Here is an 11,153-nt window from a genome sequence, read left to right as displayed (position 1 = left end):
GTCAGACAATCTCCTTTTTTTCCCCCTTTTTCCCTTCTCTCCTTCTTTTTTTTTTTTTTTTTTTTTTTTTCTGTAAGGGTAGAAGGTTTCCTTGTCTAGCAACTTTTAGTCTACAGCAAACATGCTTCATTAATGTTTGCATTCAGCTCTGGTTGTTCCACTTTAAGAGGGAAATGAACACCATGTGTTGATCACTAATACTAAAAAAAAAAAAAATCCAGGATCTAAAAAACTAACCAAGAGGCCTATTCTTATCCTATTGCTAGGAAGACTAGAGATTTGTGGGACCAGAATACTTTCTATCTCATATTAAGGTCTGTAACTAGACTGACAGGAGTTAAAGTAATGAGAACCCTTTAGATACTTTTAGCATCAGGCACATATATATTACCCACCTATCCTCAGACTAGACCTCAGTTTAAGGTTAACTGGAATTTTATGACAAGTTGATTTAAAAGAAGAAGAAACCAAACCCAAACCATGAGGTAACTGGCAACAGCTGAGCAGGGCAGCAGCCTGTCACAGCCAGCCAGCTCAGGGCATTCCTTAAAGCAGCCTATTCACAGTCAGGCAAAACACAGACAGGTTTTATTTACAGCTTCCCAGCACCATCCAGACCAGCAGCTAATTGAGAATGTACTATTTTCATGCTTGATCTTTGCTGAGCTATAAATGATGAGCACCGAAGAAGTATTTTCCCTCACATGCTTAAGCAGTGCAACTTGTACTTGAACACATGAAATTTCCAAACAGTCACTGACAATGGCCAAAAGCTCATTAAAGATAATGGAGTCATCATGAAATGATTTTTGAGTGACCTAAGAAAACATTTTATGTAAGAGACTTTGTGGATTGAGGAGGAAGGATGTAAGCAATCCCTTTTAAGTGCAGGTTTGGAACTAGGTGTAGGATATTAGGCCTAAAGTTTGGAAACTGTGGTCCCTTCATTTTGTTCCAATCCCAGCTTTGCTGGGTAAGTCAGAGAAAGGCTGGCAAGCAGCTGTGTGAGAGACTACCTCACGGGAGATAAGGAACACTGAATACTTCTATTACCTTGGTTTCCTCACTACTTAGAATTAAATTGCAGTGCAGGAGTCTACCCCAGCTTTTCCATGTGCTGACTTCTTGCAGGACTCTTCTGTTAATTAGGTTTGCAGAGCAGGATAGAAGAGAGAATTTACAGAAGGCTCTGGATATGGAGATTGAGGAATTTGAATTTGGTCTGCAGGAGAAAGGAGAGGAAAATATGAGTTAGAAAATATTTTGCTAGGAAGATTGCTAAGCAGAGCCACATAAGACTGCCAGTTGAAGATAAAAAGACAAACACACTTAAAGTAAAATTGGCATGTAAGCAACTCAGTATAGGAAGAGAGAATTATTTTTCTTCATATTAGGAGAATTTTTGGGGCAAGAATCATGTTTTTTACCATTTCCTATTTAGGTGGGTAAAACTCTGTTGTCTGTTCTATTTACATACTTATTTTTCATGTTGTTAAGATTAAACTGGAAGTGGAGGTCTGCTGTCCTAGACTTCATGTGGCTGAGGAGGACAGCTCACCCTGAATTGCTTACAGTCAAAACAGAAATGAGAAACAAAAAAATAGAATATAGTGATAAAACAGAGATCCATACCAGTATGGAACCCATGTTTTCACTGGGGACTGGAACATGATAAGTGAAAGGAGAAGACAAAGCATAGGAAGGAGAGAGACAAGGGCAGGCAGGACAGGCAGTGGAATCATCAGAGGCAATTCTAGGGGAGACTAGAGATGAAGAGCCTTGGATAAGGATTGTGCATCTCAGCAAACAACTGCTTGGCACCAGCTAGTCAAAGCTGTAGATCATCGGTGTCCATGAGGCTCATCTCATGTCTTCTGTGGCTCTTGGCACAAGTGACCAGTCATGTCCCTGAAGGCCACACAACTGGGAAGACAAGAATCTCCAGACCTGCTGACAGATATAATTTTTCACCTGCTCGTTTCTAAATATGGAAATAATTGGAAACATTTCTGTCTGTGTATCTTATTCTGCAAAAAAGGGGGTGTTGGATTAGAAAAAATGGTGTGGAAATCCCTAGCAAGTTCTTGAAATGGTTTCAGCAAGGGAAAAAAGAAAAGAATGTGTTTATCTAAGTTCAAGTATTTTACTTTGAAGTTTTTCAACAAATATTACCTGGATTTATTTTTAAATTAATTGAATTAAATTGTACCTTCATTTTATTGGGCCTTAAATATTTTTTTTAAATATTGACTAAGCCAGAAAAGTCACTAGTGTCCTAAATGCAACATAAGCCTAGTGTTATTTTACATTAAATATAGAATGCAATGAAAAGTTTGTGGCTGTCCTCAGTAAAGCAGTCAGTATTTACCATTAATGCTATTATTAAAAATGCTTTATATATTACACTGCTCTTTATTTCTTTTTTAGTGTGATCCAGACATATGTACACCTGATTAGTTGATCCAGAAAAGTCTGCTTGCTCATCACCAGCAATGCTTACTTACCCTGCTCTCAAAACAAAACAGAACTTTCAGTTTTTCAGTGGCTAGACCTTTCCACTCAAACACTGGAGAAAACAGAACTGGCTACATGTTATTCTGCAGATTAGCCATTTCGAGGTGAAAGATAAAGGAGCACTGGAGATCATCTCTAGTTATGGAAATTAACTTTCCAGAAGAGTTTTTGCATAGAAAATGAGAGGTTCCTATGAAACATCTCAGAGTCCTCCATTTCAATGGTCTCCCACAAGCAAAGGTGCAGCTTTAGGGAGTCATTTCCAGATTTGGTGTAAACTTAACGGTGAAAGATATTTGCGCCCAGGAATGAAATGGAAGCAGAGTTTAGCACAGAGTACATCCTTTAAGAAAGCCTGGCCAACAAGCCAGCAACAGCAGTGCCAGTCCAGCTGTAAGCCATCCCAACCCACAGCCAAACTATACAGGGCCTAAACTGCGCTCTGAACTTGGCACAGCAAATAAGCAATCTAACGGGCAAAGAACTTGCACACTAAATTTAGATGTGCTGCCACAGTGAGAACAACCATCATAGTCGTTATGGACTAAGGGAATGTGAAAATCACAGCCTTTACCTCAAAAGGTAATTGCTTGGCTATGATGCAAGTAATGTTTTGTTGATGCATCATTCATTTTAAAGGTAGTGTTAAATAAACGAGGGCTTCATCACAATAGAAGCAAACTTTACTGATGCATGGGAAGAGGGCACAACACCTCTGTAAGTAAGTCTTCAGGAGCTCTTCCACTACAGTCAGCTTAGGGACGGGTAGAAGAGGTCACCCAGGCCCAGGTGAAGAGTGTGATGTAACATTGAACAAGCACAAGAAGCACTTACTTACAGCTGCAGTCTGGAGAGCTACAGGAAGTCTTTCATGCCTGTAGAAAGAATGTGAATGTGATTTGTAGTTCATCAGGAAGCCAATGAAGGGTTTAAAGGGAAGAGAGGCTTGAATAAAAAATGCCTTTTTTTTTGGCAAACCAAGAGGGAACAATGAAGAAGACCATAGCAGAAACCACTGCAGTAGTCATCCAACTACCCATGCATTCCTGCACCACATCCAGAATGGGTTCCTCACACAGTCTAATCAGGGAGGCTCCATGGAAAATGCTCCTTTTCAAATATGGGTCTAGAGAACAAGCTTGGCTCTGGCTGTGCTTGCCACAGAAAGAGGGCAAACAGAACTAATAAAACCTGTTTTGACTTCTGCAGGAATTTTAACTGATTTTGCCAATATTCTTTGCATGAGAGGAGTTCAATAAAGTGACAAAAAGAGATTGATGCTGCCCAAGCTCCAAACACACTTCCCTCATGACTTTTCGTAATTGCTGCTTGAGAGGTATGCACACACTTCTGCCCATCCACTTTCAGAGTACTGAAGTCTTTAGTATAAAATGCACATGAAGGTGAAAAATGGTTGGAGAAAACAAACAAATTATGTACAGATTCATTCAAGGTTGTCTACAAATGCAAATGTTTTTTGCATCTGGTTCTGCTGTTTTAACTCTACTTGGAATTAACGGTGAGGAATAGTCAATGCCAGGACCTGTATTCCTTCATCCATTGTCAGATTTCTAAAAGAAGTCAGAAGCTTGTCCTCAAGAACAGGAAAGAAAAGGGCTCCTTTCTTGCACTGACTGAAAAGGGAAAGACGGGACACTAGTCAAGAAACAAGAGAGGATACAATAGCTAAGACACTAGACACTTAAATTTTAAATACAAGAGAGGCACGGTGTCTTGAAAAAAAAACAATTTTCTTCTATGTTTCAGAAGGAGAAATATTTTATCCCTGACACAGTGCTGCTTTTCTTTTTTCTCTTTTTTCTCTTTTTTCTCTTTTTTTTTCTCTTTTTTCTCTTTTTTCTCTTTTTTCTCTTTTTTCTCTGTTATATATCTACAGTGTTAAAACTTAGGCTTCTTCCTTTTTCTCCAGGAGAAAAACTTCTAGTTTTTCATAATAGAGATGAAAAAGTATCCAAAATTAACAAATCTGGAATGAACAGAAGTTCTAATAATATAACTGGGCTCATTAGAGGAATAAATGATCTAAAGAACATCTAATGACACTCAAAACCACATCTGCAGCTTTTTATTCATATATCTGCTAGGCTGAGAGAGGAAACACAATTAGTGCAGAATCTGAGCCCCATGAAAAACAAAAGGAATTTTTTTCATTGCCTTTTGTGAAAATTGGATTCAATACTTTGTGCTCATAACAAAACATCCAGTTTGTTAGAATATCAGCTAGGCAAAAACCCCACAATAGGAACATATGTACATTTGCTAAAACTGAAAGGCCTTTCCCATTTCATTTCAGGCCCTTTCCCATTTCATTCTAAATAATCTTATTTAACAAGGAATTATAATTCTCCAGGTATGCACCATGTTGCAAGCATTGGCCATGAACTAAAAGTCTTTGAGGACAGACAAGAGGGAAGACAATCTAAGCGAATGACAGACTTCCTCATTTATCAGGAATCAGAAGAAACATTTCTTTAAGCATCTACAGATTGGACTTTGTGTCTATGTAACCAATTATCTGAGTGCAGTTGCTATACACAAGGTCATGACAGTATTAAATAAGTGCTGTGGTACCACACCCAGGTGATAACCCTGGCATCTAAATGTCTGGAAATAATCTGCTGCTTATCAGAGCTTTGAGCAGAGCAGGACACTGACCTGAAGGAGGGGGTGGGGACCTGCATGATGTCTCCTCTGACCCCATGGAAGACACGTTTGCTGCCCCAGGCAGTGCCACTTGGAATTGAGCCATGAGTTCTGTTGTCTCTAAACCTTCCTTGTAAATCTATGAGATTTGTCATTCTAGGCAGGAAAAAAATTATTTTCTATTTTGCTTTTATCAAACCTGAGTTTTGTTACCCTGTGACAACTAGCATTTTTGCAAAACTCAATTTGCAAACAAGTAGGTTGGGTTGTATTATGACAATGTGCATTTTCCCAGGTTATCTCAGCAAAGGAAGGTATGGAATGCACTTCTTTAAAGCTGGAAATGTTTGGGTTGAATATACAAAGTGTCTAAATCTGGAAGAGCATCTCTGTGATACACTGAAGTGCAGCCCAAAAATCTGCAGTGTGGTGGTGGTGATATTTTCTAAACATTATTGAATGCAGTAATAGTCCAGTAAAGTTCTCATTTAGTGTGTGAATTTTAAGATTTTGGAAAGGAATGCCCTAGTTTATGGTTGCAGGCCTTTCCAAAAGGACATCTGCTTCCACTTATTCCACAGTCTCTGCTTCCAACCTGAGTATTATAGAACAGTTATGGAAAGAGGGGATGTTCAGATCACAGTTCTTAACTGAATCCCTTTCAGGATATAATGCAGAATTCCATATTAATTTAGAGTGAATCAGTAGTAATTTATATAGTGTTTTGTATGGTTTTCTGGCAGTCATATGGATCATTTATTCTTATTTCCAGTCTGATAAGAAAAGTAGTTTAACGAGATCTTGTCCTCAGATGAACCAAGTGTAGTCATGTACCTTTCATGGTTTGAATAATATATGCCACTAAAGACAAGGGGAGAAATTTTTAGGGTATTAATGGTTTATATTGATGCACTCTACTGTCTTGGCATGTTGAGATCTACAGCACAAAATAAGCTCTGTCATTCACATACCGACTATTACTTAAAAACTCTTCAAGATAAACAAATCTGAGAAATCATAGGACTACTTTTTTGTTAGGCGAAATATTTACTTCCTCTTTTTTAAATTTGTTCTCCTGAATGGTCTATCTCTAGAGCAATATCTCTGTAAGTGAACACTTGATGGAGAAGTGAGGATTGTTTGAGAGAGTTCCAGAAGTTTTGCAGATTTTCTGCAAAATTTTGCTGTTGAGAAGACATAAATCTGCACTTCTTAATCATGACAGGTTTGCAGGAGGTTTGAAAAGGCATCTATAGCAAATGTACTGTTTTCTGTCATGTATTTTCCCTCCCAGTGATCTAAGAGGAGGCACTGAATGCCTTGTGAGAATTTTCCTGAATTTCTGCTACTCATATCCTTTATGATTTTTCCAGATTAAATAAAACTAGTACTCATTTTGACCTTATGAGTGGATTTCTCAAGCACTGACAGAGTTGTATGTGCTCATCTCAATGCATCTCATTAAGCAGAAATCATTGAAGTAATTTTAGTGATACTCCTGTATGATGAGCAGATACTCTATTTGAAAGTGGACCTTCCAAATTCATGCTGAACCCAGACCCCCGAGAGCAATGATGTGCTTACCTTCATGAAACTGAGGATTAGAGTCTAGGGGCTTATCCTGGCAAGCATTTTAGCCATAAGCCAAAGAAGTGGATGAAAACAGAGAGTGACTTTCTTTTCCACTTTTAGAAATAAGTCTTTGAGTTGAGGAGAGAAGCACATTGGAATCCGCTTCTAAGACATTCCTCTGCATAACTTAAGGATTTATCTCACTTTCATGCATTTCATTATGTTCTCAAGAAAGCATAGCATTGGCTCTTGCTTTGTGCTCCTTGGGAGCCCATGGCTTTATTTTTTTTCAAGTCCAGTGATCTGTCTATTTCTACCTGAGGCTTCTGATGTGCTTCTGATAAGCTACAATTACAGATGAACTGGTAAAACACAAATTCAAGGGCATTGCTGAAATGCTGGGCTCAGCATCCCTTACTCCTCCCTTTCTATCACTACCTTTGTTTTTCTACATTAAGAACATAAAAACATCTGGGAAAAAAATTCACAGACCCATGCTATTCTCTGTCTACTTATCTGGAGCTCATAAGCAAATCTGACATGTATATGAGAAAAAGTAATCCTGTCCACTCTCACATTCAATTTCTTGTTACCACATCTGCTGCCTTTTACTGCACCTGCCCACGTGCAGCATGCACTAAACCAGGTCCCATGGGTGGTATGGACTAAAGCTTACTTACAGAATCAGAAAGGGATCCAATCTCTCCCTCCCCACTCCATCTTTCTATCAAGCTGGGCATGGATCCATAGAGATTTTTCTGGCATATAATGGGAGCTAGTAGTTTGCAATCAAAGGGCAGAGGTGGATAGAGAGGGAAGAATGATTCTTCCAGCTATCTGCCAATGTCAGGATCCTGGGAGGGCCCAGTCACAAGTCCCTCACCATGGGGCCTCGTTCCTGCTTACCAAACCTCTGCAATTCTTTTTCTCACAAAACTGAAACACTGCTTGGTTTCTGGATGTAGCTGTGTGTATATGCCTATGTATTGAATAAGCATGTGTAGGAGACCCAGTATTTCAACAAGGCAAACATTTGTGACCTCTACCTGGTGAGAAGTTAATTCCAGTATCCCAACAGGGTTGTTTGAAACAGAGTCATTGCTGCAATATGAGGGACACTGCCAACTGCTTTGAAGGAGGGGCTTTCCCCAAGAAAGCTGGGGTCATTGTGATACTGAACAGTACAGTGATGCAGATCTGTAACACAAACATGAGGGTTCTTGCCCTTTCCTCCCTGCTTTGCACACACATTCCCTGTCATATGATGCTGCAATCTTGTGACTACAGAGCCTTTCTTCTCCCCCACATCCAAACTCAGGTTTCACCTGTCTCTGTAACCTCTACCTCCACCAGGTCATGAAGGCTGAAAAAAATGCAGGTTGAGCTACAGTGGTAGTCATAAATCAGCTCACTTATATAATAATATAAAATGGGAGCCCTGCAGAGCTCAGGTCAGTCTGTCTCCCAAGAGAATAGGGCACCCATCTGGTTACATGTCATTGTCACCTTTGGTGACTTTTCATACAAAGCTCAGCATTTAGCTGATTTCTGGTAACTCCAGTTTTAATCCATGTGCAGGCAGTTCCTTCTAGGGGTAGACACAAACATGATTGTGAAGGCCTGCCCAATGAGCTTGGCTTCTCAAAACCTGAAAGCAAAGTATACCTGCATGCAACAACAGGACTGAAAAAGTTCAGATGATGCTGGCTGATTGTTTTCAGCTAAGTGATCCCAAGCAGGTGTCCTGGCAGCACTTACTCTTGCCCTTCTAAGTCAGCAAAAGAAGACAGAAAGAGCTTGAAGTACTTAGACCCCTGAAATGTGTTTCTGCTACAGGCAGGAATTATCAAGAGATCAAGATATCAGTTCAGTGACATGAAATTCATGCAATGTTCTTGCTGCTACTCTCTGGATGGGCTGACACACCATGTGAACAGGCAGACACCTCTTCAGACGTTGTTGATATACACACATATGTGTATATACATCTATCTAAACTCTGTATTAAATGCAAACAGAACTCAGCAAATCACTTGCACTAAGTGCTTTTCAGTGAGTATTATTGTCATCTTCTGTACACAGCTTACCTATTAATGCCTTTGCCATGTTTCCCAGATTCTTCAGTATTTCGACAAATGATGTGTAATCAACAATGAAAATGTGCTACTACTTTGGAGCTGCTTGGACAAGCTTTCCAATCATCCTCTGAATCAAAAAAAAAAAGAGGCAGACAAATTGCCAAGACTCCAGACAGTATGGTTGCCTGCAGAAGGAGAAAATGCTTTAATGGGGAAGGCAGAGAGTGGTTTAAACTGATGCTCATTGAAGCCATTTCCCTATGCTATCTTCTGCTTGCTTTCTCAAATCCAGAATCAGACAGTGAAGCTTGAGACATGAGGAATCAAATAGTGACATTCATTCCTTGTTGCCAGGTGGGCTGGGGGAAAACTGAAGTGTGAGAAACTGATTATTGTAAGAAAGAGGAAAAGCCATTTATTAATTTATGAAAAAATCAAACAATGACTACTTAAGAAAAAATATGCATTGGTTCCTTAGGTCTATTTTCAAGAGCAAAGCCACTCCCTGTACCCTTTAAAAACATTTAGGTCATTGCCTCATCTGAAGTGCAAGAGCTTCTTGAAGCAGTTTCCACAACAATCTCATTCTCTGATCACAATGTCAGCTACATTTACAAAACTCAAGTGGTTGTAGAAACTACCTGAATGTACAGTGAGATTATGCATTATTAATCCATGCTACTGAAATGACCTAGGTCAGTTTGTAATATGTGCAGAATCTCACCTTGCAGAGAATAGAAAGAAAAATTGGCAGTGTTTATGGAAAGAGAAACAATCCCCAGATGTTTCTCTACAGCTGTCACTGCTAGCTGGGGAATTTTTTGTACAGTCCTCAGTTTACTTCCCCAAAGCTTGCCGTGGACTTTCATACTTTTGTAGCAACATAGACTTTCATCCAACCTTACACCACATTTCTCCAACCCCAGGCATAGTCCACAGCCCACCTCTAATTAATTAACCCCTTTTCCACACAGATCTACGGCCCATTTTGTCCCAGTCCATGAACAACCATACAGGTCAACTCTCTTACCCATGGAATTCATCCTCAGCATATTTTCCCTTCAATGTGTGTGCTCAACTCAACAGAGCTCTGCTCCCCAAGTCCCACCTCCTTCACAGCCCACTTGCCAGCCATGTAATTGCTAGAGCAACTGCTAAGTGCTGGGTTCTTGGGATCTGTGTACTGATGGCACATTTTTGAAGATCATGATTCCTAGATGTTTGGTTTTCGTGTTGCCAATTAAACACACCTCTGGTGAGTGTTCTGGGGCTGCTTGAACAAAGGATTGAGGAACATGCCTGAGTTAGGAGATGTGATGGTATTAAAGGCAACAGAGCTATTCACTGTCAAAAATAAATACTCTCATAAATAAACATTTGTGCCACTGCTTGGCCAGAATGCGGCTGATTTCATTCAAAAATCAGCCTTACAGATTAAGCCCTTGGTGTCTGAACTTTTCTCCTGCTGTTTTTAATAGAAAATGTCCTCATTTAGAAACAGATCTTTCCCATGCACACCACAGGGGAGAGTAATTACATGTGATAGAAGTCATGACATCTAAGAGGAGATATAAGGTATCTGAATTCCTTGCCTTCCTTATAGACTCATTCTTAGATCATTGCTGGTTTAATTAACTTTTAAAGTTTAATTATCCTGTGGACTATAGTTCTGATTAAATGATCTGATGAACAAAACCTAGCCTTTAAGTCAGCATAGAAAAACTATTTTTAATAAAAGATGGAGAAATTGCTCAATTTAACTACATGTTTCTAAATCCCTGGAGTCTGCTTTCACTACCTGATTTCATTAAATGCCAGAGCTACTCACAGTAAAACAGGTCACATGCACAGAGTGAAGGGAGATTCATGACTCTCTTGATTCTTCCTGCAGTACCTCTATCATCATACTCCCTCCCTCTATAGTCAGGCTGGCAGTAACAGCCAGGTCTCAAAGACTGACCATAAGACTCGGGAAGTAGATGATGAATGTCTTGCTTTTTCTCTGGCTTCTCTTCCCCTTTCCCAAGTGCCCAGTATCACAAACACCTGCAGAGCCACACCCTGCTGCTGAGATCCCTTTCACCAGTTGCAGCTGCTCAGTGGGTCGCAGATCAGGTTGACCAGCTGCCTAGAGTTTAGGGAGCTGGGATGTGTAGGAGAGGCTTGAGCACCTGGGAATTTGACATTGGTGTGACTTGCTTCAAATTTGCTATGCAGGGGGGTGTGCAAACCAGGACAGTTTGTCCAGACACAGACAGAAGGGTCAAGGAAAAAGAATATGGCAGGACAGAAAAGCAGGCTGCTACATGCACTTGAGCCTTCTGT

The 11,153-nt window shown here is 39.9% G+C and overlaps 1 long non-coding RNA gene across 6 annotated transcripts in view; it reads right to left on the bottom strand.

The window, feature by feature from the left end:
- Window positions 1–10,634, bottom strand: part of LOC146767905 (uncharacterized) — a 62,864-nt gene extending 52,230 nt beyond the window's left edge. For 2 of the 6 annotated variants that reach the window (XR_014953767.1, XR_014953765.1), the window contains exons 1-4: window positions 9,859–10,631; window positions 8,838–9,013; window positions 3,349–3,389; window positions 1,054–1,222 (exon numbers count right to left, since the gene is read on the bottom strand). This is a non-coding gene — a long non-coding RNA (uncharacterized LOC146767905). Of the gene's footprint in view, window positions 1–34; window positions 4,149–8,837; window positions 9,014–9,858 lie in introns of those variants that run through there. The other 4 variants (XR_014953766.1, XR_014953764.1, XR_014953762.1 and 1 more) reach the window with 4 other exon arrangements.
- Window positions 10,635–11,153: the final 519 nt, after the last annotated feature.

The sequence above is a fragment of the Lonchura striata genome, chromosome 3 (genome assembly GCF_050655825.1).
Source record: "Lonchura striata isolate lonStrDom1 chromosome 3, ASM5065582v1, whole genome shotgun sequence".
Taxonomy (NCBI): domain Eukaryota; kingdom Metazoa; phylum Chordata; class Aves; order Passeriformes; family Estrildidae; genus Lonchura; species Lonchura striata.
The sequence above is the reverse complement of the archived record's forward strand: the minus strand, read 5'-3'. Positions and strand labels throughout refer to the sequence as shown.